The sequence below is a fragment of the Urocitellus parryii genome, chromosome 2 (genome assembly GCF_045843805.1).
Source record: "Urocitellus parryii isolate mUroPar1 chromosome 2, mUroPar1.hap1, whole genome shotgun sequence".
NCBI classification, from domain to species: Eukaryota; Metazoa; Chordata; class Mammalia; order Rodentia; family Sciuridae; genus Urocitellus; species Urocitellus parryii.
The window spans coordinates 87,288,688-87,316,624 of NC_135532.1; the positions used below are offsets into that span (position 1 = coordinate 87,288,688).

At 38.2% G+C, this 27,937-nt stretch overlaps 1 pseudogene; it reads left to right on the plus strand.

Annotated features, from left to right (window-relative positions):
• The first annotated feature begins 17,291 nt into the window (after positions 1–17,291).
• On the plus strand, positions 17,292–19,717 carry LOC144253378 (protein lin-54 homolog pseudogene; annotated as a pseudogene).
• The last annotated feature ends 8,220 nt before the right edge of the window (positions 19,718–27,937 follow it).

Consider the following 27,937-nt stretch of genomic DNA (forward strand, 5'->3'; position numbering starts at 1 on the left):
AGTTGGAGAGGAGCAGGAGGGGAGGAGACTGACAAATAGTGATCTCCAGGATGGAAAGCACAAATGTTTACTTGAGGGCTAGGCAGAAAGAAAGATGTGAGTCCTCCATGTTTCAAGGAGTCAAACGAGTTTATAAAGATGGCAAAATCTGAGGTGAGCTGTTATTTATTTTTATGAATTTCACACATAATAATCAAATTTCATTCAGACGTATATAGTTCTAATTGAAGTGTTCCTGTTAGTTTATCATGCAAATATAGGAAAATGCATAGGAAAACCCACAGCTCAAAATTTCATAAAGCGAAAATATCCATGTAATCATCTAGCTGAAAGTCAACATAGAAACATGAGGCAACTAAGTCTTTACGTGTGGGATTCTGATGCCATAAAGGGCCAGCTAGCCTAAGATTCACAATTGCAAAATGAACACACATTTACTACTTCTGGCCACTGGGACACCAGAAAATAGCACAAAGGAAAGTAAGAACATATAGCCACAGTTTTAAAAGCTGGAAATAAAATTATCAGCAAAAGAGATTTTTTTTTATTTCTAAAATAGACTCCTTTCTGCTTTTTGCCAAAAAAAAAAAAAAATGGAGCATGCCTCCTAGATGCTGTCTCAGTGTGAGCTGCTACAAGAGAGGAGCTCACAGAGGGGCTGTAGCTTGAAAAGGAGCCACAGTCTGAGCATCAGGAAGAACAAGCTCTACCTTCACAACTGTTTTCTGAGAAGATATGCTGATCCACTTTAAAAGAGGAATTCAGTTCTAACAAGAGCATCATTGTATTAGTTCAGGGTCCTCCAGAGACATAGAACCAACAGGAACTGTTCATATATGTGCACACACACACACACACACACACATACGCGCGCGCACACACACACACACCTCATATATACACACATATATATGTTCTATATAGGGATGATATATAGATTATTTGTATGTGTGTATATGTGTCTATAAGAGAAACACACAAAGAGGTTTATTATAAAGAATTGGCTCACACAATTAAAAAGCCTGACAAGTCCTAACACCTGCAGGATGAACTAGCAAGCCATAGACCCAGAAGACTCCATTGTATAGCTCTAGTCCAAATGCTAACAGGCTCAAAATGCAGAAGAATCAAAGTTTCAACTGAAGTGTGAAGACAGGAAAAACACCAGCACTCCAGTTTGAAAGCTAATGGGTAGGAGGAATTCTCTCTTACTTGGTGAAGGATCAGCCTTTTTGTTCTGCTCAGACTTTGGGCAAAAGGTGATTTGCCTTACTATGTCTACCATTTCTTAATTTTTTAAATATTTATCTTTTAGTTATAGGTGGACACAATATCTTCATTTTTATGTGGTGCTCATGCATGGTAGGCAAGCGCTCTGCCTCTGAGCCACAACCCCAGCCCCACTATGTCTACCATTTCATATGTTAATCTCATTCAGAATTATTCTCAGAGAAACAAAGAAAAATGTTTGACCAGATATCTGGAAACCCCTTGATTCAAGATAACCCATGAAATCAGCCACCTCAAGGCTGACGGTAAGACTCACAGGTAGGGAGTGGATAGCTCAGAGATAGGGGATGTGGCTCCAAGGTAGAGCTAGCATGTGCTAGGCCCTGGGTTCCATCTCTAGCACCACAAAAATCAATAAATAGGCAGGGCTGGGGATATAGCCCAGCCTATACTCTGGGGATATAGAGTACTTGCTTCGCATGCACAAGGCCCTAGGTTTGATTCCCACACCACAAAAATAAATACATAAAATCTTAAAAATAAAATTAACCACCATAGTCACATATCAGGCAGGACAGAGAAGGAGCCAATCTCAGTGTGCTGAGGATAAGGGATAAGTATGGGGGTTAGGGGGTTCAGACTACAAAGCTGAGGAGACCCTCAAACTGGAGACAAGATAGATAGAGAAGAGTCTCAGGCAAGGACAGAAAGCGTAAGGGAAGTATTGAAAATCTACACATAGGGAGCTGACCCAGGGGATCAGCGGAGAGTCTGGAGAAACTACATGGGACATCTAGAAAGGGCTGAAAGCAAAAGACCTAATAGAAGAAGCTCAGCGGCTCTCCCCCAGGTCCCCTTCTGCTGGGTGCAAAGAAACTCACCCGCCAGGCTGCTCGCCCAGGGAGAGGGGTGTTCCCAAGGGCAAATGCTCAAACCCATGGAAGACAGAAAATAGCTCTCTACATGCCCATGTGTATGAGTCCTTCCTCTGGAATACTTTTAAAAATGCTAATGTCCTCAGTTATAAGGCGATGACACATCACATAAAACAAGCGCAAGACACGACTTCTTAAAAGAAACAATAACGGAGCTACTGGGAATTTGAAGCATTCTCACCTCACTAAAAGAAGGCAATAAAAGGGATGGGAAATACAGGTGAGAAAAACTCACAGAAAGTAAAACAAAACAAAACAAAAAAAGCTAAAAATTAAGAGACTTAACAATACCCATGTGAGAATCAACATCTAACCATTAAATGTTCCCACAAAAATACAAAGAGAGGGATTAAAAAGTTACACAGAGGTAGAGAGAGAAGATGGGAGGGGAGGGGAGAAGGGATAGTAGAGGATAGGAAAGGTAGCAGAATACAACAGTCACTAATAGGGCATTATGTAAAAATGTGGATGTGTAACCGATGTGATTCTACAATCTGTATTTGGGGTAAAATTGGGAGTTCATAACCAACTTGAATCTAATGTATGAAATATGATATGTCAAGAGCTTTGTAATGTTTTGAACAACCAATAGAAAAATAAAAAAATAAAAAGTTACACAGAAAGAGTTCAAAGTGGTTGCCTTTGGAGAACAGGACCAGGATGGGAGAGGCGGGGCACAGACTGTTGATTTCTAACACTAAGCCCTTCTAAATACTTGAAATTTTAACTACCAACATGAGTTATTTTAATAATAATTTAATATTATAAATAAAAATTACTATCCAAATATAACTGTTAAGGGACAGTCTGTTCTTTTAGCTAATTTTAGGAGCAGTCACACATAAGGAACTGTTTATTAGAACATGAAATATAGGCTAAATACCCAATTTGTTCTTCCACTACTTCCCACCACAAAAACATCTTGTAACTACCCATATCTGATGTCACTCCCCACAATCACTTTCTTTGTACAGAAACAACTGAGTCCCAGGTTGTGGATAAAAGAAGGCGAATTCTAATTTGCCCCGTAAGAGTCTAACGAGAAGCAACGTTAGTAAAGCACTCAGGGTACATAATTTTAATGAATTCCTTTGAGATTTTCCTTTGAGATGAGCAATATGGCTTTCAGCACAGGAGTCTTTGCCCTATAACTCAACCCACAGGGAAATTGAGAGCAGAGCTCTTGCCCTTTAAATGGAAATCACTGTATTCTGAAGAGTAGTCGCTTTTATTAAGTTCTCTGGCTTCCTTTTATCCTTCGCCAAATTCCTAGAACTTCTCTTTCTTCCTTTCTTCAAACCACATCCTTCGCCTCTTTGGAGCCAACAGCCCAAGGGGTCATCTTCTCTAGCAAGCTTTTCCCTATTTATGTCTGCCAGAAGTGTACATCCACCCATCCATTTCAACTTTGCGTGTGTGTGACAGAGAGGAAGACAGAATCAGAGAATCAGACAGGCTGCAAAAGAAAGTTTTGAGCTCTAATCTGATCACATCAAATATTTGTTCTCTTTAACCCTCTCAAACTCACTGCACACCCCAGATCAGCAGCACAGTGCCCTCTGCTGGCCAGCCAGAATAGCAGCGCTTTCTTCAAAGTGAACAACATTGGAGCCACAGGTATCAGAGCCAGGACAAGGTCTTCAGTAATTATTTAATACAAATCCTCAAAGAACCGGTGCTTATTTATTTATATATTTATTTCAGTAGAGTATTATACTCATACATGGTTGTTGATTCATCCCAATGAAATCTAACATGCACAGAATTTGGTGCTTTATTGCACTTGTTTCTTGTATATTCACTCGTGGTCATTTCATATAAAAACAAAGTACTGTAGATCATATGAAGAAATTCTAAAATATTTTGTGATCTTTTAATTTACTACTCTCCGTGTGTGTGTGTGTGTGTGTGTGTGTGTGTATCCAAAGTTATATTGAGATTTGTGGGTACTGGATGTAATTTGCTTAAAATATGCATAAAATTTGCAAATCTGGCCTTGAGAAAAATATAGAATTACAAAAGCAAAACTAGGCACAAAAGTGAGTGTTTGTTTAGAATGAAAAAAATCACAACATAAGACAAATTCATGAGAGCTGAAAAATACCATATTGCAAACCCCAGAAAACAATATTGCTATAAATTATAATACTTCCCTCCACAATACACACACACACACACACACACACACACATACACACATGCATTTTCACTTTTATTTGCTTAAGTAGCTTCTTAAATGACAATTTTGTAAAATTTTTATTGAAAAAAAATAGAAAATTCATTCTTTCTTCTAACTATGATTGATAGATTATTTTTCACTGATCTTTTGGTAAAGTTTCATTCAGCTCCACAACTTGTCAATAAAAATATCATTTAAATGTTTATGAAAGCTGTTAAATTCAGAGAAATGTCTCTTAAATTTCTTTCATAAATGAAACATAAAATATGGAAGGTTTTTTTTGCAAACTAGCTTCTGGTCCCATACATTTCAACACTGTTTCTCTAATAAGACTCACATACTTTCAGTGTAAGATGCCGCACCGATGTTCTGAGATTTCTAGCAATGCTACTATACCTTTGAATCACATTTCTAGGCAACGTGGTGGGCAGGAGGAGCACTGCTGCTGCTTACTCTTGGGACATTTAACAAGGTACTTGTTCACAAAAGTGCACACTACATAAAACATCCCTACATCCAAATTAAATCTTATATCCAACTCAACTTTTCCTTACTCAAATCTCCGAAATGCACCACTTCCAAGTCCCCTAACAGGACCAGAAAGTTGATAGAAAATGAGTCTACATCAACAGAGACAACATGCTTACCCAATCCAGGTTCAACTCTATTAATCTGAAGAAAAACAATTGGCCATTGCTATGATTCGAATGTGTCCCCCCAAATTTCATGTGCTAGAAATCTAATCCCTAGAGCAACAGTGTTGAGATATGGACAATTAAAAGGTGATTATGCCATGAGAGCTCTGTCCTCATGGATAGACTAATGTAGTAAGTGATGCCTTCCACCATGTTATCACACAGCAATAAAGTCCTCATAGATGTAGCCTCTCCATCTTGGACTTCCCAGTCTCCTGAACCACAAGTCAAAGAAATCTCTATTCATTATAAATTACCCAGTCTGTAGTATTTTATTATAGCCACACAAATTACACTGAGATGGCCATGTAAACTCACTACATCATCCCTCCTAAGACCTTGGAATGGCAGATATCCTGAATTTAAGCTTCATTAGTTTGAAACAGATTTGCTTCTATGGAATATATGCAGAATCTAATTTTAAAAACCCACAAGTGATATACACATGGTTATTTTAATAACAACCTATATGCCCTCCCATTCTTTTTTCCAAACTTGCATAATCTTACACAGACTTACATACGTATTTGCCAGTATTCCATAAACATGAGACAGTATGCCATTTTCTGAATTTAGCTTATTTACTCAACAACAGTACAAAAAAACCCTTACAAGTCAATGATATAGTTCTAATTCATTTTTTTTTTCAAATATTATTTATTTATGTATGTATCTTTTTAGTTTTAGGTGGATACATTAGTTTGTTTTTATGTGGTGCCGAGGATCGAACCCAGTGCCTCATGCGTGCTAGGCAAGTGCTCTACCACTGAGCCACCACTGCATCCCCTCTAATTCATTCTTTTAACAGCTGTTATACTAATACTCGGCCATTTATTCAGCCATTCTTCCATCAAGAGCATTTACTTATTTCCTTACCACAATAAACATCCATGAGCATCTGGGTTAAGTATTAAAAGTCACACTTCATTCTTCTTTCCTTAGTTTCCACCTATAGTCTTTTTCTCTTCCAAGAGAATCATAAATTATTTATTTTAATAGATAGTAGATAAATTTCCAAAAGGATTTTTAAACTTCCCATTTCTACCAGCAATGAGTAGGAACATTCTTTATTATCCAAATCCCTGCAAGCCATTGATGTTAACGATCAGTACTTATGTCAGTCATTGATGTTAATGATTAGACTTATGTCAAATAATGCATTACTGTTACATTAACACGTTTTCTTGGACATATTGTCATACACATGGGACATACGGCTTTGCTGCAATATCGCCTTCTAGCACACTGAACACATTTTTCCAGCTTTTTTTTTAAATCAATACTAAGAACTCTTGGCACTGTCTATTAATTCTATTTTGCATTAAGAAGTCTTCTAGAACATGTATTTTATATTGGTACTTTCGACATACAGAGAGGTATTGGACAATGTAAATGTTCAAAAAAAAAAAAACTTAAAGTACCTTCATTTAGTATTACAAAATTCTCTCCCATCCTTCAATTACATATATAAACTCCAAGATTTACAGATATTTTTGATATTGGTTTTTAATCTCTGCTAACCGATTTTCACATATATTATAGGATGAAGTCCATTTTTTATCTTCATCCTGACAGATAGCTATCATGTTTAATAAACAATTACTCAATCTACTTAACTGAGTTAATATATTAGCATGTATTTAGTTCCATGGATAGCTTCGTCAATTTCTATCCCCCCAAAAAATGTTCTTAGAAGCTTTATATTTCTTCTGACTCTTGGTATGGTAGCACCTCTCTCTATATATTTTTCAAAAATTTCTTTTCCAAAATTTTCATGTGTATATATATATATATATATATATATATATTATTTGTTTATAGGTTTGTATATATGATAGCTTTTGCATGTTGTATTGTGTATATGTGTGTGTGCATGTGTGTGTATATTTTAGCCCAAGTTCTCCCCAGAAAACTAAGACCACAAATAAAAAGGAATATCAAAGGAAGAGATTAGTTCCTAAACCTAAAAAAAAGCTATTTCAGATTCAGACATGATCACTTGATGAAATAATACAGAAAAAGTGGCTCCATCTTAAGTTCCTCTAAAGATTTTTTTGAAATTATACACTACATGCTTTATAGTAATGTATAAATTCTGAGATGAAGATCTGGTTTGAGAACTGTGAAGTCATCATTATTGGAATTACACCTGCAATTCTTCTAGAATTTTTTATATTATTATTAGTAATACTAATTACTACTAATGCTTTGAAAACAGAATACATTTGGGGGGGTTGACATTATAAGACATCTTAATGTAGTGTCAAAGTGGCTGTGGTAATACTTAAAACAAAAAGTCATTGGGGCTGGAAGTACAGCACAGTGGTACTGCTTGTCTAGCCTGCTCAAGGACCTGAGTGCTGAGGGCCATTGCCAAGTAGGAATGACGCATTGTAATTTCCTTGCCAGCGTACCCCATGTTAAATGGACTTGCCTTGGAATTTCGCTGCTGACATTGCATATAAGGTGACCTTGCTCAAGGACCAGGGCGGATCTGGGTTTAGAGCTGATCAGGTTTGAGGAAGTATCTCGCTCCTTGAGTTTAAGGCGTTCCTGGTTTAAGACAAGTTTAGGGCGTTCCCGGTCTAAGACAATATGGGTTTTAGGGAAGTTGGAGGTTGAAGATTATTGCTGCTGGGATTAGGGTGTTCCTGCTGCTTGTTCCCATTGAGTTCTCATGAGATTCAAATGGGATTTGGAAAAAAGCCTCCTGGAGTAGGTGAATTGGGCGGGCAGAACGAGATTTCCCCAGAACGTGTTTGTAGACGGTCGGTGTGAGTTCGGGAATAAAGAATTGCTGTTTGAATCTACAAAGCTGTGAGTGGCTCGTGATCTTGTGCCAAGCCCAGACATTGGCACCTGAGGTCCATTCCCAGCAAAGAAGAGGCAGGCGAGGGGCAGAGACATTCAAACAAAACTGATCAACAATACTTTTACACCATATTTTGGTCAATTTTTCAATATTTTAGATTTTCCAATGAAACATAAACAGTGTTGTCATAAATAAGAAATTCCTTGCTTATTAAAAGCCAGTTAGAATATAACTGCTGCAAAAAAAATTTTTGAAAGCAAACAAACTCAAAATATATGTCTATTAGACAAATGACCAGACATTCTAGATAGAATTTTTTTTTAAATGTCCTCAATGATATCCCTTTAATTTCTTTCTTCTAATTGCTCTGGCTAGAGTTTCAAGGACAATGTTTAATAAAAGCGGTGAAAGAGGGCATCCTTGTCTTATTCCAGTTGCTTTCAATTTTTCTCCATTTAGAATGATGTTGGCTTGGGGATTAGCATATATAGCTTTTACAGTGTTGTGCTATGTTCCTATTATCCCTAGTTTTTCTAGTGTTTTCAACATGAAGAGGTGCTGTGTTTTATCAAATGCTTTTTCTGCACCTATTGAAATAATCATATGATTCTTTTCTTTAAATATACTGATGTTAAACCAACCCTGAATACCTGGGATGAACCCCACTTGATCATGGTACACTATCTTTTTAATGTTTTTGCATGTGATTTGCCAGAATTTTATTGAGAATTTTTGTGTCTATGTTCATCGGGGATATTGGTCTGAAGTTTCATTTCCTTGTGTTTTTTTGGGGGGGGGTATCAGGGTGATACTAGTTTCATAGAATGTGTTCCCTTCTTTTCTATTTCATGGAATAATTTGAGGCGTTTGGGTATTAATTCTTCTTTGAAGGTCTTGTAGAACTCAGCTGAGAATCTGTCTAGTTCTGGGCTTTTCTTAGTTGGTAGGTTTTTGATGGTGCCTTCTATGTCTCTGCTTAAATTGTATATGTTCACCTGATTCAGTTCAGGCAGGTCACATGTGGGAAAGAAGAACACAAACTATCCCTATTTGCCAACAACATGATTCTATATTTACAGGACCCCAAAACTCCACCAGAAAACTTCTAGAACTCATAAATGAATTCAGCAAAGTAGCAGGATATAAAATTAACACCCATCAATCAATTGTATTCCTATACATATCAGTGATTAATCTACTGAAAGAGAAATCAGGGAGATTTTCAAGATTGCAGAATAGAGGAGGCTGAGTTCCTGGCTGCTCCCTGGTGTGAGACCCAGAAAGCAGACAGGCAGCTTCTCTACAAGGTGGATGAACCAGAAAAGGGGAGAACTTTACTGGAATTTAAAACTGGACATTCAAAGCAGACCAGGGACATAGGAGGTTAGATATAATAAAATAAGAAAAACTTCCCAGCAGCACAGCTTCTGCCTTGGCAGGGCCAGAAGTCCCAGCCAGAGAGGTCCTTCCATGAGCATAGTAGAGGGATAAAGGGATTAAAGAAACTCACATTTTGGGAGGCCCAAGGCATGTCTGGGTACAGAGCATTTAGAGACCAAGGACATTGCCCAACAAATCTGAAGGACATGTTGCACAATATTCATGAACAGGAGAAGAAGCCACCAACTCTACAGGCACCAGGCAGAGGACAAGGGAAGGAACCATTTTGCAGTGGTGGCACAGGGGCCGCAACTGAGGAAGCTGATCCCTGGCAAACCCGAGTTTGACTCAAAATACAGGCCCAGTAAACACACACTGCATGACAGAGTGTGCTCAAGTGACCAGGAGAAAATCAAACGTTGAGACAGGTTTACACAGAGGACAACTGGTCATTGAAACCCACCCAGCTCTGCCTCTCCCCCTCCAATCCAACTGCATGCAGGACCAGCCTGGAGAGACTCATCTGGCCAGGAACTCAGAAGGGTGGGGCAGGAGAGATTGGAGTCTGAACCCAAGACCAAGAAACATGGGGTCTGCGGTGATGTAGGGGACTAAGAATCGGCACCCTCACCATACGAGTGGAACCCAGGGGAGTTTCCAGTGTGGACCAGGAAGTACTGGGTGCTGAAGGTACAGCACTTTAAAATCTCTAACCCAACTGGCATTCAGCAAAGAGCCTGGAACCCACCAAAGTCTAAACCCTGCCTCCAGGAATTGGGCCTACAGGATTCTCTCTCTCATCCCAGCAATCCAAAGGGTGGAGCATCATGATCCAGATGACGCCACCTAAAACTGCTAAGAAAGAGAAGCTGAGAATATTTTTAATTCCAACAAAAATAATTCTTTAACTTTTCATCAAGATTTTTCTGTTTTTTCTTTTTTTAAAATTCTTTTACTCTGTTTAATTGTGATCTTGATACATGGACATTTAAAGATTTTCATATTTTTTTCTCATTTCTAGCATTTTTGAAGCCATTTACTTTTTGCAGATTAGTTTTTTTGTGAACTAGGATGTTTGATTTGCATATTTTACTTTATTCTTTATTTTTTTAATTTTTATTTATATATATATTTTTTTCTCCTACCTACCTATTTCCCTTGATTCTCCCTTTTCTTCCACTAACAGCCAATCTCTATTTTTTTCTTTCATTCTTCCTTTAATCTTTTACTTCTGTCTTCTCTCATCCTCCATCATAATCATCACATCCAATATCATTTCTGTTTTTACCTGTCCACCATGTGAAACTGTAAACCCTTTGGCAAACTTACTGTCTTTATTGTACACAATAACTGATCATATCACTTCTGTTTATTGTGATAATTAAAATTGTAGAAATCATAGTAGAAACTATTTGGTTTAAAGCTGTATCTTGCTTGCATTGATTGTTGTTATTATTTGTCTCTCCCTAAATAGGTACTGGAAACCTTCAGGGACACTGTAAGTCCACAGGGTAAAAAATCTATTGCCTCAGATCCATACTGTTAGATGGGTAGACACACAGATAACATGAAAAAGCAAGGGAACAAATCACCCCAAAGAACAGAACAGGAAGGAAGAGCATGAGGAAAAGACTAACAGTAAACAAAGACGAATGGGGGGAGAGAAAGGGAGAGAGAAGGGAAAGCATATGGAAATGGTAGGAGACCTTCAGTGATACACAAAAGTATAAGAGTTTATGACGGGCAAGGGGGAGGGGGAAAAAAGGGAGAGAATTGAACAACAGCAGAGGAGGCAGAGAGGGAAGGTGGGAGGGGAGGGGAGGGGAGGGGGGATAGTAGGGGATAGGAAAGGTAGCAGATTACAACAGTCACTAATATGCCATTATGTAAAAATGTGAGTATGTAACAGATGTGATTCTGCTATCTGTATTTGGGGTAGAAATGGGAGTTCAAAACCCAATGGAGTCAAATGTATGAAAGAGGATTTATCAAGAGCTCTGTAATGTTTTGAACAATCAAAAAAAAAAAAGACAACCTATAATCCCTGGGGTAAGTAAAGGTTTGCTTTCACATGGTATTTGAATGGAGCCCATGAATCATCTCTGGGTGAACAATGTAGCTTTGCCTATGGCTGTATTTGCTGGTGACAAATCAGTCCTAATAAAAATAGCATGGTTTCTTAAGAAAATTGTAAAAAGTGACAGTATCTTGCAGTTGAGCTAATAATGGTTCCTGATGGTCAATGCTATAAAAATATTAAATATAAATATCATTATATAAAAATACAGCCCCAAATTCTGAATTTGAAGAACCTTAAACATCAAAGGAGTAGGCTGTGACTCAGTGGTAGAGTGCTTGCCTAGCATGGGTAAGGCACTAAGTTCCATTCTCAGCACCACATACAAATAAACAAAATAAATCTCCATCAACAACTAAAAAATATTTTTACAAAGGAGCTGGTTTAAGATTAATTTATAAATAACTAACCCTATTCAAATTTGTTAAAAGTGAAAACAATCCATTTGGAAAGTACAGCATTCCTAGGAAGTTATTATTAAAAGAGTACAAGAACATACTCTTCTCAAGGAAAGCAAATGACCAAATACTCTCCCCAAACTTCTTGCACCCCAGTTTAAATATATTATTATGGGGTCCTGGATTCAAGTGTTCTTTTTTTCTGAACTACAAGTGAAAAAAACTTACTCAGGATCAATTTATAGGAAGTCAGTATCTCCAAAGAAATTCTCAGCCGCCTGAGGTATTATTCACAAAGCACAGTTGTTAATTGCTTTCTTTTACCCAAATTGAACATCAGTTTCACCTATACTACATCCTAAAAACACTTATTTTTTTTATTAATTGTTCAAAACATTACAGAGCTCATGATCTTTCATACATTTGACTCAATTGGGTTTTGAACTCCCATTTTTACCCCCAAAACAAATTGCAGAATCACATCGGTTACACACTCACATTTTTACATAATGGCATATTGGTGACTGTTGAATTCTGCTACCATTCCTATCCCCTACTATCCCCCCTCCCCTCCCCTGCCCTCCCATCTTCCCTCTGTACCTCCTCTGCTGTTGTTCGATTTTCTCCCCTTTTTTTCCCTCCCCTTTGCCCCTCACAACCTCTTATAATTTTGTGTATCATCGAAGGTCTCCTACCATTTCCATATGCTTTCACTTCTCTCTCCCTCTCTCCCCCCATTCGTCTTTGTTTACTGTTAGTCTTTTCCTCATGCTCTTCCTTCCTGTTCTGTTCTTAGTTGCTCTCTTTATATCAAAGAAGACATTTGGCAATTGTTTTTTAGGGATTGGCTAGCTTCACTTAGCATAATCTGCTCTAATGCCATGCATTTCCCTGCAAATTCTATGATTTTGTCATTTCTTAGTGCTGCATAATACTCCATTGTGTATAGATGCCACATTTTTTTTTATCCATTCATCTATTGAAGGGCATCTAGGTTGGTTCCACAGTCTAGCTATTGTGAATTGTGTCGCTATAATCATTGATGTGGCAGTATCCCTATAGTATGCTCTTTTAGGGTCCTCAGGGAATAGTCCGAGAAGGGCAATAGCTGGGTCAAATGGTGGATCCATTCCCAGCTTTCCCAGGAATCTCCATACTGCTTTCCAAATTGGCCTCACCAATTTGCAGTCCCACCAGCAGTGTACAAGTGTACCCTTTTCCCCACATCCTTGCCAACACTTATTGTTTTTTGACTTCATAATGGCTGCCAATCTTACTGGAGTGAGATGGTATCTTAGGGTGGTTTTGATTTGCATTTCTCTGATTGCTAGTGATGGTGAGCATTTTTTCATGTATTTGTTGATTGATTGTATGTCCTCCTCTGAGAAGTGTCTGTTCAGGTCCTTGGCCCATTTGTTGATTGGGTTAATTTTTATCTTATTGTTTAATTCTTAGAGTTCTTTGTATATTCTGGATATTAGGGCTCTATCTGAGGTGTGAGGGGTAAAAATTTGTTCCCAGGATTTAGGCTCTCTATTTACCTCTTTTATTGTTTCTCTTACTGAGAAAAAACTTTTTAGTTTAAGTAAGTCCCATTTGTTTATTCTTGTTTTTAACTCTTGGGCTATGGGCATCCTATTAAGGAATTTGGAGCCCGACCCCACAATATGTAGATTGTAGCCAACTTTTTCTTCTATCAGAAGCAGTGTCTCTGATTTGATATCTAGCTCCTTGATCCATTTTGAGTTAACTTTTGTGCATGGTGAGAGAAAGGGATTCAGTTTTATTTTGTTGCATATGGATTTCCAGTTTTCCCAGCACCATTTGTTGAAGATGCTATCCTTCCTCCATTGCATGTTTTTAGCCCCTTTATCAAATATAAGATAGTTGTAACTTTGTGGATTAGTCTCTGTGTCCTCTATTCTGTACCATTGGTCCACGTGACTGTTTTGGTACCAGTACCATGCTGTTTTTGTTACTATTGCTTTGTAGTACAGTTTGTATCGCTATACCTCCAGATTCACACTTCCTGCTTAGAATTGCTTTTGCTATTCTGGGTCTTTTGTTTTTCCATATGAATTTCAAGATTGCTTTATCTCTTTCTACAAGAAATGCCATTGGGATTTTGATTGGCATCACATTAAACCTGTAGAGAACTTTGGGTAATATCGCCATTTTGATGATGTTAGTTCTGCCTATCCATGAACTGGGTACATTTTTCCATCTTCTGAGATCTTCTTCTATCTCTTTCTTTAGGGTTCTGTAGTTTTCATTGTATAAATCTTTCACCTCTTTTGTTAGGTTGATTCCCAAGTATCTTATTTTCTTTGAGGATATTGTGAATGGAGTGGTTAATTTTTAAGCTCCAATAATATAAGAAATACTATTTTTATTGCTTACTTTGTCTTCAACCATATATTTTATCCCCAAAGTTTTAAAGGCCTCTTAACCCAGACCGTTTATGGTGGGTAGGGAGAATGTTCAGTGTCCCCAGAACCCAGGATTGTGGCATTCACACAGTTCTCTTCACGGTGTTTGAGCTTCTCTGCAATGTGGTGGAATTACTAAATTGCTTGGCCACTCATCTGTTTTCCTCTACTGGATATTCCTGAGTACTCCTTAGCACAGGAAGAATGACAAGAGTGGTGGAACAGCATGACCCAACTCAAGATTGCAGCTAGGGGTCATGACAGAGAATCAGCAGATCATGACCACACTCAGAAAACCAGATAATTAATGTGCTGGGATCTTGTCACAGTATGAAGAAGCCCACAGGTATGCTCGGGCTCAGTCCACCAGGGAAACAGCCTTATGAACCGGAGGACAGTAAAGAAACCCTAGGAGGTTAAGGAAAGGCAGGACATTTAGGAAAAACTCGCTGCACCAGATTGGTGTTGATTCTGGAAAGAAGACCAAGATGACAGAAGCACATGCATGCACAAATTAATGTGTCTTGTGTGTTCAGAAGAATGTGCTTGGGCCTGTTATCCTGTCACATGGAGGCTGAGGCAAAAGTATTCCAAGTTCAAAGCTGCCATCTGCAACTTAGCCGGACCATAAGCATTTCAGTGAGGCCATGACTGTAAATGAAACAGAAAAAAAAGAGTCAGGAATGGGGCTCAGTGGTTAAGCTCCCCCCCATTCAATCCCCAGTAAAATAAAAATAAATACTGGGGTTGAAACCAGAGAGGAAGTTCCCACTGAAATCCATTGAAATAGCTATATGTAGCACTCAGATGTTGTTCTCCTAAGTCTTTAGGGTCCACATAAATAAAACTATGAAAACAGAGAACCATGTCATAATAGGTAAAGTCTATTCCTTCAGAGAGAGTCCAGTGTTGACCAGCTATCTATTTTCCTCATTTCAGTCTGTATAAAATCTTACTTCCAGAAGGTATCATGAGAGAAAAAAGGTCTAAAGTCATTTTGAAAAATTAAGTCACAAAAGTATACATGTGTGAGATGTGTGTGTGTGTGTGTGTGTGTGTGTGTGTGTGTTTAAATTTTTTATTTGGTACCGGGGATTGAAACTCAGAAGCACTCAACCACTGAGCCATATTCCCGCCCTATTTTGTATTTTACTGGGAGACAGGGTCTCACTGACTAGCTTAGTGCCTCCCAGTTCCTGAGGCTAGCTTTGAACTTGCAATCTTCCTGCCTCAGTACCCCAAGCCACTGGGATGACAGATATAGGCCGTCATGCCCAACACAAAAGGATCATTTTGGAAAAATAAAATAAGTCATGGATTTAGCACCCAGAGGTATCTTCACCTAAAGAATTATAATATCTAAAGTGTGGGAACTGGGAACAGAGTGACAGAACTTAAAAGAGAGATCAGGAAAGACTTGCATTGATAAAGCACTTTATAATGTCACAAAGGACACATTTCCATTATTGGGAGAAAGACAAATTATTCTGCAAAAGGTATTGGGACAATTTTGAAGATGCCTAATGGTGTAGGTAAAAACATGAAATCCAATCTCTGTCTCACTATGTAAATCAAAATAAACTCATGATGCTCTGATAGATCAAATAATCAGACATGAAAGTCCAGGAGCAAAACAAATGAATGTTTACACAGTATAGGAGGATTTCTAAACATCAATGTGGAAAAGAAAGAAGACAAAGTTGGTTACTCATGCACGTTTTGTATGTATATGGAGGTGTGTGTGTGTGTGTGTATGTGTGTGTGTGTGTGTGTGTGTGTGTGTGTGTGTACATGTACACGCATACACCAGCACATATTGCTCTTGGACTTTTGTGGTGTTCAAGTAAATCTTTGAAATAATCAAATTCATACAGACAGGAAGTATAATGGTGGGTACTGGGATGAGGAAGACGGAAAAGTGGCAAGCAGTATTGAATGAGGACAGGTTGAATTCATGAGTAGAAAATCCTGGGGATGGACAAACAATGGTGATGGCTGTATAATAATGTGATCCTCTTTGGTGCCATAGAACCATACTCCTTTTTTAAAAGTTAACATGTTAATTGTCTCATGTCATGAACATGGACAACTGCACCTGGGTTAACTTTTTTTTTTTTAAGCACCATCTATATTCTTTTTTTAATGTTTCTTTTTCTTATTTGTTGATTGATCTTTATTTTATTTATTTATAAATGGTGTTGAGAATGAAACACAATGCCTCCGACATACCAGGCAAGTGTGCTTTGACTGAGCGACAGTCCCAGCCCATATGGTAACTTTTTAAAAAATAATGTTTCTGAGATACAATTATATAGGAATATTTATACAGATATGCCAAAATATTTTTTTTTAAAAATAAAACACCAGTGGGGTTGGGGATGTAGCTCAGCAGTAGATTGCTCAGCTAGCATGGGAGAGGCCCTGGGTTTGATCCTCAGCACCACATAAAAATAAGTAAATAAAACAAAGGCATTGTGTTCAACTACACCCTTCCCCCCCAAAAAAAAAAAACCCTAGTAAAAATATATTTTATATATGCGTGTAAAATAATTACAATGGACAACTTCAGGTTAAAATTTAAAAAAAATTGCCACAGTAACAAAGAATATCTTATTTAAATTGAAATTCTTGGGCTAAAGGTAGTCATGCAATTTAAATTTGGGCATATTTCTTGAAAATTCTCTGCAGGAGAGTTATGACAATTTTGTATTGCAGTGATCAGAGCATGATAATTCCATTTTCCAACACTGTTAACATTAGATTTTCTCACTCTTTTTATTCTTTGTATTTAATAGGCAAAAACACACATGCACTTTAGGTTTCCTTTGTATTACTATATTGTGAGGTGGAAAGTCATCTCAATTTTTGGTATGTCATCTTTTATAAAGAGCTGCTATTGGGTTTTGCCATTCTTATCGGCTGTTTGTTTCTGCCTGTTAAGTTGTAGGAGCTCTGTATGTGATTAAGCTCTGGTGAGCTGTGCAGACACCCCCAGGAGCATCACCAAATTCTATTTTCTAGCAAGTGGCAACAGTTTTCCCTCTTGCAGAGAGCCCTTTGCCAGCTGGAGAATTCTGGTTGATCTTCTCAATTTGCAATGGAAGTCAAACTTTTTCCATGGCTCCAGCGGGTGTCTGCCCTTGGAGGGAAGGGTTCATGGGCGGAGCCTGGACTCAGGCTGGGTTTTTGCAGTGGCTGGAGGAACCCAGGCCTCTACTGGGCCCCGGCTCCATTGCAGGTTGGCAAGGTGGATCTGGGCCAAGCCTGAACTCCAGCAATGGTGGGCTGGTGTCGGGTCAGACCTGTGGCCATCCTGTGCCTGGTTTTCCTGCCACAGGTGGTCGTGGAACATCTGGATGGATCCTGAGCTCTCAAGCTTGTCTGTTGGTGTGTGGAGGCAGTCCTGTGCGGAGCCTGAGGACTTACAGACTTGAGCAGGTGGAGGGTAGAACCTGGGCCTTCCTTGGGGCCTGGCTCCTGGGCAGAGCTTCAGTGGCAGCAGGGGTCCGCCAGTGGTTGGATAGAACCAGGTGTACCCTGGCCACAGTCACCAGGTAGGTGGGCAAGGTGGTCCTGAGCCGAGCCTAAGCTACAGCGGCAATCTGGTGGGGTCAGGACGAACTCTGACCTACCCTGTGACTGGGCTGGGCTCCTGGAGCCTCAGGCAAAGTGAATCTGGTCAGAGTCTCAGCTCAAGCAGGGGTCAGCCTGTGGCAGGATTGACCAAGGCCTACCCCAGGTAAAGACTCCCATGCAGGGGTAAGAGGCTGATCAGGGCAGAGGCCGAGCTCCAGCGGATGTCCACCAGTGGTGGGATGGACCTGAGCTTACCCTGAGAACGGGCTTGCATGCAGTTCAGCAGGGCAGATCACCCTGGGCCTGACCTCCACAAGGGTCTGCTGGTGGCTGGATGGAACGGTGCTGACCCTTGCCCAGGCTCCTGTGCAGCTGGCCTCAACTGATCATGCAGGAGCCTGAGCTCTGCAAGGTGTTCACCTGTGGGCAGACGTGGTCCAGGATCTGGCCTGAGCTCTGGTAGGGGTGGGCTGGTGGCAGGAAGGAGCCAGGCCTACCTTGGGCCAGGCTCCCAGGCCTGTCAGCCAGGCTGAAGTGGGCTGGGGCCGAACTCAGGCAGGTGTCTTCCAGTAGGTGGAGTCAGTGCTGGGTGGAGCCTGAGCTCTACAGGACACCTAAAGGTGGGTGGAGTCATTCCTGGGCTGAGTCTGAGCTCCAGGAAGGGTCAGCCCAAGGCTAGATGGACCTGTTACTACCCTATGCCCTGTCTCATGTACAGTAAAGCTGTGGTGGATCAGGCCTATGCCTGACCTCCTCAGGGGTCTGCAGGTTGTGGGATGGAATTGTGCATACCCTTGCCCAGGCTCCTGTGCAGCTGGACTTGGCTGATCAGGCAGAGCCTGAGCTCTGGTCTCTAGAATGGTGTATGAACCTCCTCGTGGCACTCCCCAGGCCTCCCTAGGCCTCCTCATTCTGCTCCTTGACCAGCAGCCCAAGGATCCTCTTTAGCATTAAGCCTCTATAGGAAGCAAAGCCAGTGGTTGTTAATACAACCCCTGTGCAGATGTCAGCTTCATTTGTTCAAGCTCAGGCTATCCAACAAATTGTCCCAAAATCCATCAATCCAGCTTCATAAACAGTAACTAACAGCCAACCACAGCAATGGCTTATTATGCCTTCCACCCCACTGTCACAGATCCAGCCCAACCTCACTAACCTCCCACCATGTACTGTTCTGGCACCAGTTCCAGGAACAGGCATTGTGGGCTACAGTGCTTCCAGATCAGTACATTACTCAGCTATAGCAGTCTTCATATGTGTGTATAGAAGTCAGCTCTAATTTTACTGAAACATTTAGTATTCAGACCCAGGCAAGTCTTCCATTCAATGGCATAATCCCATCAGTATCTGACAGTCAGCACAGACAGCCCTGTAATTGTACAAAATCACTGTTTGAAATTATACTGTGATTGCTTTGTAAATGGCAAATTTTATATCAATTGCAGTTATACTAATTGTTATAACAACTGGAACATGAAAATGAAAGGCAAAAAGCAATCAAGGCATGCACTGACAGAAATACAGAAGATTTTATGTCTAAATTAGAGAAAGGAAAGGGGGAGAAGCATATCAATGGCATAGCAAGGGATATAATTGCCAATATCAGGATGTCTTAAAAACTACTGAATGCTATGAGGAAGAAATAATGTGTTCCTCAACATGTAAATGTGTTAGCTATAAGAATTTTGAAGAAAGCCCAGAAAGATAGACATGGATGCATTTGGCAGATAAAGCTGAAGTAAGAGTGCAGCAACAAACAGCAGGAAGACTAATTTATCTTCTCAGATTATTTCAGACTTGCTTACTAGGCCAACACTGGCTTTGAATAGTGGAGGAGGAAACTTGCCATTTATATTTATAACTAAGGAAGTAGTAATTGGCTTCACACACAGGCAGAGCAGACAGACAAGAAGAGAGAATCAAAGGCAGCAGCAGAATGGATGATTCTTGAGGAATTGGGATGATATTTGATGTGCATCATCAACTCTGCAGGAAAAGCAAAATGAGACCTCCATACCATGAACTGCTAACTCTTGCAGAAGACTGATAAATGGACCTGTACAGAAATGTTAAGGATGCTTGACTTTCTGGAAGATAGTTTAACAATTACTGTATTTTAATTCAGTTCTTTTTAAAAAGAAATATGAAATTATAATATTGAAAGAGAAGAAATGAGAATATTTTAAATCTTGGTTGATTCTATGCCCGTTCTAAATTAGATTTTTCTTTTTAAAATTTTTTTCCTGTATAATATAGATTCTTAATTTCCTTAAGTGTCTTAATAATTAGATGTCCTATTCTTCTGATTCTATTGGCAAAGAACATTTATAAATCACTATAATATAATTTATAAAGTATTGTGTTTTATGACTTTGTTCAGTAGAAACAGCCAAAGCAGCATTGGTATTGCCTAGTCATTCTTTGGTTCTAGATTTAGAATAAACACAGATACAATGTCTACATAAACAAATTATGGAACTCATTTGAATGACATCTTGTGTTTAGAAAAGCAATATCTTTTTAAGAAAAATTAGCTTTTGTAGGGTGAATTCTGGAATATGCTATTTTTACTTTGGAAAATCAGAAGGGGAAGAAATCCCCAGGCACATTTTTAAAATTAAGAAGTTATATTTTCAAAAACACACAAAATGTTAGGGTACAGTAAATGATTTTCAGAGGAAGGGATGTTTTTCTCTAATGAGGAATGGCTAACATGCTTAAGGATCTCTCCATTGTCTTTCAGAGGCACTTATATGTTTGAATAAAATAAATTGTAGAAGTGATTACTGGGTATTGTTAAAAAGAGGTACGTGTGGATAGAATTAAACATTATGTAGTGGTAACATAGATCTTCACATAACTATCAACTATAAAATTTGGCTTGGATGGAGAAATAAGGAATATAGGAGCTGTAACAGATGAGTTTAGGGAAAGATTTTTCATCAACACAGTTCTCTTTGTAGACTTTTGGACTAAAAAGTTTCAAACCAATACATGATTCTTACTTTTTCACTCTAATGGACTGTCTAACAAAGCATTCAAAATTGTAATAGGGTTTGTTTTTATAAGGGATGTTTGATTTGTCATTATTTTAGCCAGTGATTTGGTAAGCTGAAGGTATGTGTGTTTTTATAGGGGTTAGAAGTACTCAATTGCAGAATGAGAATGACAATAACAGTTACCATATAGGGTTGTGGTAAGGAGAAAATTCAACTACCCAATGTGTGATTTAGCAAAGTATCTGCCTGGATTTTAGGACATGCATTGTCACTATTAGCTGTTGCTCTTAGAGAAATCAGAAAAAGAAAAGGCAAGAAATATGAATGAGATCAATACCTTTTAGGGAAAGATAAAGAATTCTAACATGACTGAAACATAAAGACAGTTGGGTGGTGGGAAAAGTAAAGAAGATGATGCAAGAGACACAGACACAGGTTGTGGTCCATGTTGCCTTGTTATAAGTCTATAGACTTTACCTAGTGGGTTATGGGGTTTGGCTTTTCATTAGACCGCTTGAAATATTTAAAAAGGAATAACACTGGGAACAAGGGCACAATGATAAAGGTATGTAAAGATAGCAAGAGAGATGAGAACCTTAACTGGCTATGGCAGTGGGCACAAGAGAAAATGTACTAATTTCAGTATGTTCTTTCTTCTATTTAAAAAAGTTTCTTTTGTTTTTGTTAATTGAGTTTGTGAGAACCAGCCTGCAAAATGGCCTGGATATGCTTTCTCCTGCTCTTCATGGCCCCTCCCACACTTTATCAGGATGAACCTGTGTGACCAATATAATATGGCAGAAATACTGTTGTGTAAGTTTTGAAGCTAGATGCTGCAAGATACTGCTTCTCTCTCTTTGCTCCCTTGATGACTCAGTCAAGGCAATTGATGTCAGTCACCATGACATAAATACCTCTCACAGCCTGGGGGCCAGCACATTTGCAGAGGAAATGAGACCTACTTACTACAAGCAGACAGCACCAAGAAGACCCCCAGGTGAATAAATCACCTTAATAGACCATTTTCTGGGCTGGGGATATAGAGTGCTTGCCTTGAATGAACAAGGCCCTGGCTTCAATTCCCAGGAAAACACACACACACACACACACACACACACACACACACACACACACACATGAAACAAAACAAAGCAAAACAAACAAACAAACAAACAAAAAAACACATCTTCCAGCCCCAGTCAAGCCTGTAGAATTGGTAACCCTGGCTGAACTTTTTATTTCTTTAAGGATGCAGGATCAAACTCTAGGACTCACACTTGCTAGACAAGAAATCTACCACTGAGCTATATCCCCAGCTCTTTGTTTACTTTTATTTTGAGACAAGGTTGTGCTAATTTGCCCAGACTGGTATTGAACTTGTAATCTTCCTATATAACTGTGATTACAGGTTACACTACCACACCTAGCCACCCTGACTGTTTTTTGGTTTTTTGCTTGGTTTTCCCTGCTTTTGTCTTTTTGGTACCAGGGAGTCAATTCACAGTTGCTTTAACATGGAGCCACATCACTGGTTCATTTTATTTTTTATTTTGAGATAGAATCTTCCTAAATTGTGCAACTGGCCTTGAACTTATGATCCTCCTGTCTCAGCCTCAACAGTAGTTGGGATTACAAGTGTGTACTACCACAGCTGTCTCTGGCTAATTTCTTAACTGCAACTTCACCACAAATTTCATGCAGGAATCTTCAATCAAACCCTTCTGAATTCCTGACCCACAGAAATTGTGTGAAGGAAGTCATACTTATCCTTATGTTATGCAGATAATTTAGGGGGCAAGTTATTACATAGTAATAGTTAACTAATACCAATTTATCTCATCTAGTAATTTACTACATAGCAATAGCAAACTAGTACAGATTTACCCAGATCTGGTATGTTAGATTCTAAGATTCACATTTCTCTGTGTGAAGACATTATCTCTATTTTCCACTCCTTAAATATAGAAGGGATTTATGAATATGATGGAATACCATGAACCAGTTCCCTTACTTTACATGGTAAAAGGGATTGTGAAGATATAATTAAATTTACTTATCACTTGACTTTAATTCAAAGAGTTAGATAGGCTTGCTCTAATCATACAAAATCTTTACATCTGGGTCTAGAGATCAGTCAAAGGAAATCAGAAATGTCAAGCAGCTGAGAAATTCCTTTGCTAACCTTGAAAGAACTAATTGCCACATTGTGGAGTGTGTCACTTGTCACAGAATGGCAGGAAGCCTCTAGAAAACCCAGTGTGCCCATCAAAAGAAACTGGATTCTCCCCAAAGCCAGAATGAGCTTGGAGAAAACCCCCAAACTCTACATGGGAACTGAAGCCATGACAAACACCTTGAGTTCAGTCTGTCATTTCTTGAGCTAAGAACCCAGTTACTCCATCCTCAGACTTCTGACCTTCAGAGTTCTGAGATAATAAATGGGTATTGTTTAAAGCTGCTATATTTGCATAATTTGTTACACAGCAATGGAAAACAAATGCACCCCGCTTACATAATGAGCTATTGGATTTTGAACTGATGCCATAATAGAAAAAGGTTTTTGGGAACATGAAAGGGGATGAGTATATTTTGCAAGTGAGAAGGAAGTTAATTATCCAGGGCCTGGAAGCAGATTTCTTCACCAGCAACCATACTCCAGGATGGCACCCAGTGATCCCTTGCCTGCTGGAATTCACAGTCTTGTTTACTTTTTTCCTCTCTCTCATTGAGTAGGTCTGACTCAAAGAAGAATAATTTAGAAGTAAACCTGTGTGAGTGTTGAGGCTCCTTCATCAAAAAGATATTACAGCTTCCACCTTAATCTCTTGTGGACCACCTTCCCTTTGTGAAATACCCACCATGCCATGAGGATGCTTTAAGTTCCTCTATAGAGAAGATCATGAGGCAAAGAACTGAGGCCTCCTGTCTGATAGCCACACCAATGTGCAGCCATGTGAGGGAGCCATCTTGAAAGTAGATCTTGTAGCCTAGTCAAGTCTTGACAGATATATTTACTGTAATATTTTTGAGAGATCATAAACTAGAGCCAATCAGCTAAGTGTCTCTGAAATTATTGACCCACAGACACTGTGGAAATAATAAAATTTATTGTTTTAAGCTGACAAATTTGGATGTATACAACAACAGATGACTCATTAAGAGGTTTATAGAATGGTTCCTGAAGATTGAGCCCTCTGCCTAGATTATAGTGGACAATCAGTCTGCAATGGAAAAAAAATGGGGGTATTTTCAGGAGTATTTAAGAGCACATTTCAAGACAAGCACAAACTTGTGATCCTATTTCCCATTAGTAATAAGTTATATGTCACTGATAGAAAAGCAATAGCTGGTAACTGTGCCAGAGGTAAAGATTGAGAGTTTTTCTCTCCACTGGCTCTTCTAAACATCCTGATTATCTTTAATAGTCCCTTAAGACCTTTCTTTCTATGTTTTGTGCAAAAGAAACAGCAAAATAGAAGAAATAATAATAAAGAGAAAATACACACCACTTACGTAAAGTGAAAATCATGCCTTGAAGATCTCCTTACAACTGGAGAACCACAACTGTTTCCTAGGATGGGGAGCTGAAATGCCCAATGGGAATGTATTTCAACTAGTTGCTCATTTTTCATGAATTTCAAAACAAATTTAATTTTTATAAAATACATAGACTAGAAATATGGAGGTAATATCAATATGTGGCTTGAGAATGAATATATGTTTAAAAGGGAGTTTTAAAAGTAGTTTGTTCCTGATTATAAAAGCCATAAGAGACTCAAAATAAACAGCATATAAAAACTTATTTATAATCCATCTAAAGCTAAATACCATTAACAATTTTATGCATGTGTTATAAAATCAAAATATTCCTTCCATGAAAATGTGGTATATTTCATTTAACTGGCATTAATAAAATATTTTCCCACTGCTATTAAAGTAATTTTTAGCTATATCTGCTTATTTAAACTATAACTGAACACTTAATAATAAATCAAAGAGGCAAGGCCAAAGCAGACAAAATCATTGGGAAAAAACCCACATGTCTCAGGAATCAATATTCACTTTTAACAGAGCATCTGTGTGTGTGTGTGTGTGTGTGTGTGTGTGTGAGAGAGAGAGAGAGAGAGAGATAAATGATATGTTAAGCACTGCTATCAAAATAGATCAAAGACCTAGAAATTACACAACTCCTGTATGAAAACATAGGTCAACACTCCAGCATATAGGAATAGGCAATGACTTTTTCAATAGGACACCTAAAGCTCAGGAAATAATGCCTGAGCTAAGAATTAAGAAATGGGACAACATGAAGTTAAAGAGCTTCTGCACAGCAAAGGAAAAAATTAGGAAGGCAAAAAGAACCCACAGAATGGGAGAAAAATTTTGCGAAATATTTTTCTGATAGAGGATTAATATATAAAATAATAAAGAGCTCAACAAACTTTACACCAAATAATAAAATAACCTATTAATAAATGAACAAGTAAATTAAATGAACACTTCTTAAAAGAAAAATGCAAATGCCAAGAAATACTTGAAAGATGTTCAACATCATTAGCAATCAGGGAAATGCAAATCAAAACTATACACTATATTTTATCTCACACAAGTCAGAATGGCAGACACCAAGAATACAACTAATATTAAACACTGGAGAGGATTTGGAGGGAAAGGAACACTTTTACACTGTTGGTGAGACTGTAAATTAGTGAAACCTTTATGGAAATCAGTATGGAGATTCCTCACAAGACTTGGTATGAAACTATCACATGACCCAACTGGACAACTTCTCGGTATTTATTCTGAATATTTAAAATCTTGTTATTACAATGATACATGTAAACCCATGTTTATAGCAGCACAATTCCCAATAGCCAAATTATGAAACCAGTCCAGGTATCCTTCAATTGATGGACAGATAAAAAATGGCATATGTACACAAGGGAATTTTATTTAGTTGTAAATAAAAATAAAATTACAGCATTTGCAGGAAAATCAGTTGGAACCAATCTTAACATGATGGACCATCATGTTAAGCAAAAGAAGTCAAACTCAAGGGTTGTATGTTTTCTCTCATATGTGGAAGCTAGAGAGGAAAAATGAGAACCAAAGTGCAGGTGGATCTCTTGAAAATCAAAGGGAGATCATTGGAGAAAAGGGACCAAGCAGTGGGAAGGAGAGAGGGAGGGAAAGGGGATGTGCTGGGGAGTGATACTGGACAATATATATTATGTTGTGTGCATGTATGAGTATATAACAATAAATCCCATCATTATGTACAACTATAATGCATGCACCAGTAAAAAGTGTGTGGGGAGAAAAGACCTTTCTCTCATTTGCTGTGGCAATACAAGGTCTAAAAAGTGATCTAAGCAGCTCTAAAAATAAGATTGAAAATGACATTTTTATTGTTTTCACCTGCTTTCCCTTTACAAATAGTGAAATTTACCTCTTCCATGCTTCACATGTTATTTTTATGTCTAAAAATGTCTAATATCCCTTAAACATTATTGAGTTCCTTCTTTTATTGTTTCTTTGTCTATGCATACAGTTCTTTTTCAATTTGTGATTTACTTTTTAATTATCTTTTTTCCTTACAAGTAAACTAAAATTTAAAACATTTGCATTCTTTAATATCAACATTTTTTCCTAATGATTTCTTCTTTTGAAGTTGGGCTTAGAGAGAGTTACCACAAACATTCAAGATTATAAAGCATTTAGTATATTCTTCTCTATATTTTTGTGGATTTCACAAAATAGTTCTTCAAAACTATATCTTAACCTTGTTTTGAAGTTATTGTAAGATTAGAAACTAACTTTTGTCCTAATGGCATTTTTTTAATGTGAATGTATTGCACAATTAGTACACAATCATCATCAATGATAGAGACAAGTATGAAGAAAAAAACCATGTACAAACTGATTTGAACATTTTACTCACCCTCTGTTATTTCACTCTCTCTTTTCCAATATTTCATAATCTACTCATTCTATAAAATTGGTACAGTCACAATTATTGCTAGAGCTAATGCTTCTTGTGGATGTTCTTGAAATTAGAACACTCTATTCCCATAATTTTACATCTCAATATTTTCTTAGGAGACAGGAAAAAGTTATTGCCATTCAGTTTAAGACCAACATTTTTTTTGACAGAAAGTCTGAAAAGAAAGGGCATTTGTTTCACACAAGTACATTTTTATTCACAGAATTACCATATCCACAGAAAACTTAATTTGAGCTTGATAAAAATAATTATTTTAAACTGTGAGTCAAGTATTTGGGGCTATTGCCCTTGCATTAAGCAAGAGTTATATATGATTCAAGCAATACTTTTCCTGGTTTTCTCACTAAAATATGACAACTGTAGGATATATTATGGCTTAGGACTTAGGGAATCAAGTGAGATTTGTCTTTCAAAATAGGACTTTTGTCCAGTGGGGAAACAGGTTTGAACTCACACCTCATATGTCTAGCTTAATACCACTATGTCCAAGTGACAGAGCTAAATCACAGAATTTTAGCTAAAACCATAGAGATGCTTTACTTATCCTGTGCTCCTAACCCTGGGTGCAATCCCCAGCACCACAAAAGAAAACAAAAACTGTAGTACAATATCATCACAAGGATACTGATATTCATACAGTCAAGATCAGAATATTTCCAATATCGTGTTGCTCATTTATAGCCACACCCTTTTCCCTCACCTGCTGCGCCCCTCCCCTGACTCAGGCAATGGCAAGGCCCTACTGAGGTGGATGGCGCAAGGCGTCCATCCTCTGGAGGAGCCCAGTATGTTTCTGGGAATGGACTGGTTTGTTTTTGTATTCCTTTAATAAGTATAGTTGCGACTTCTTATATGACCATTAAGTATGAAGGAAAAAACATGACTTTCCCAATTAATGCAACTACTTCTAAAGAATGGATCTGTTTGCTCTAAATGCAATGATTCAGCTGTAGAGAGTAAATTGTTAATGTCTAATGAAAAACTCCCTGTATTCCTTACAATTGATTTTACTCTTGTTTTTATTTAGAGAAAATGGAGAACAATAAATTATATTTTTCTTTTGGCACTGGAATTCTATACATGAATGTATCTTTGCTCTTCCAGTCTACTGAATCATTCTGATGTTTATACTTATAATGCAGATAAAGAAAAGACTGTCTATTTGATATTATTTTAGTGTAAGAGAAATACTCAGGATTAAATTTCACATGAATATGAAAAAA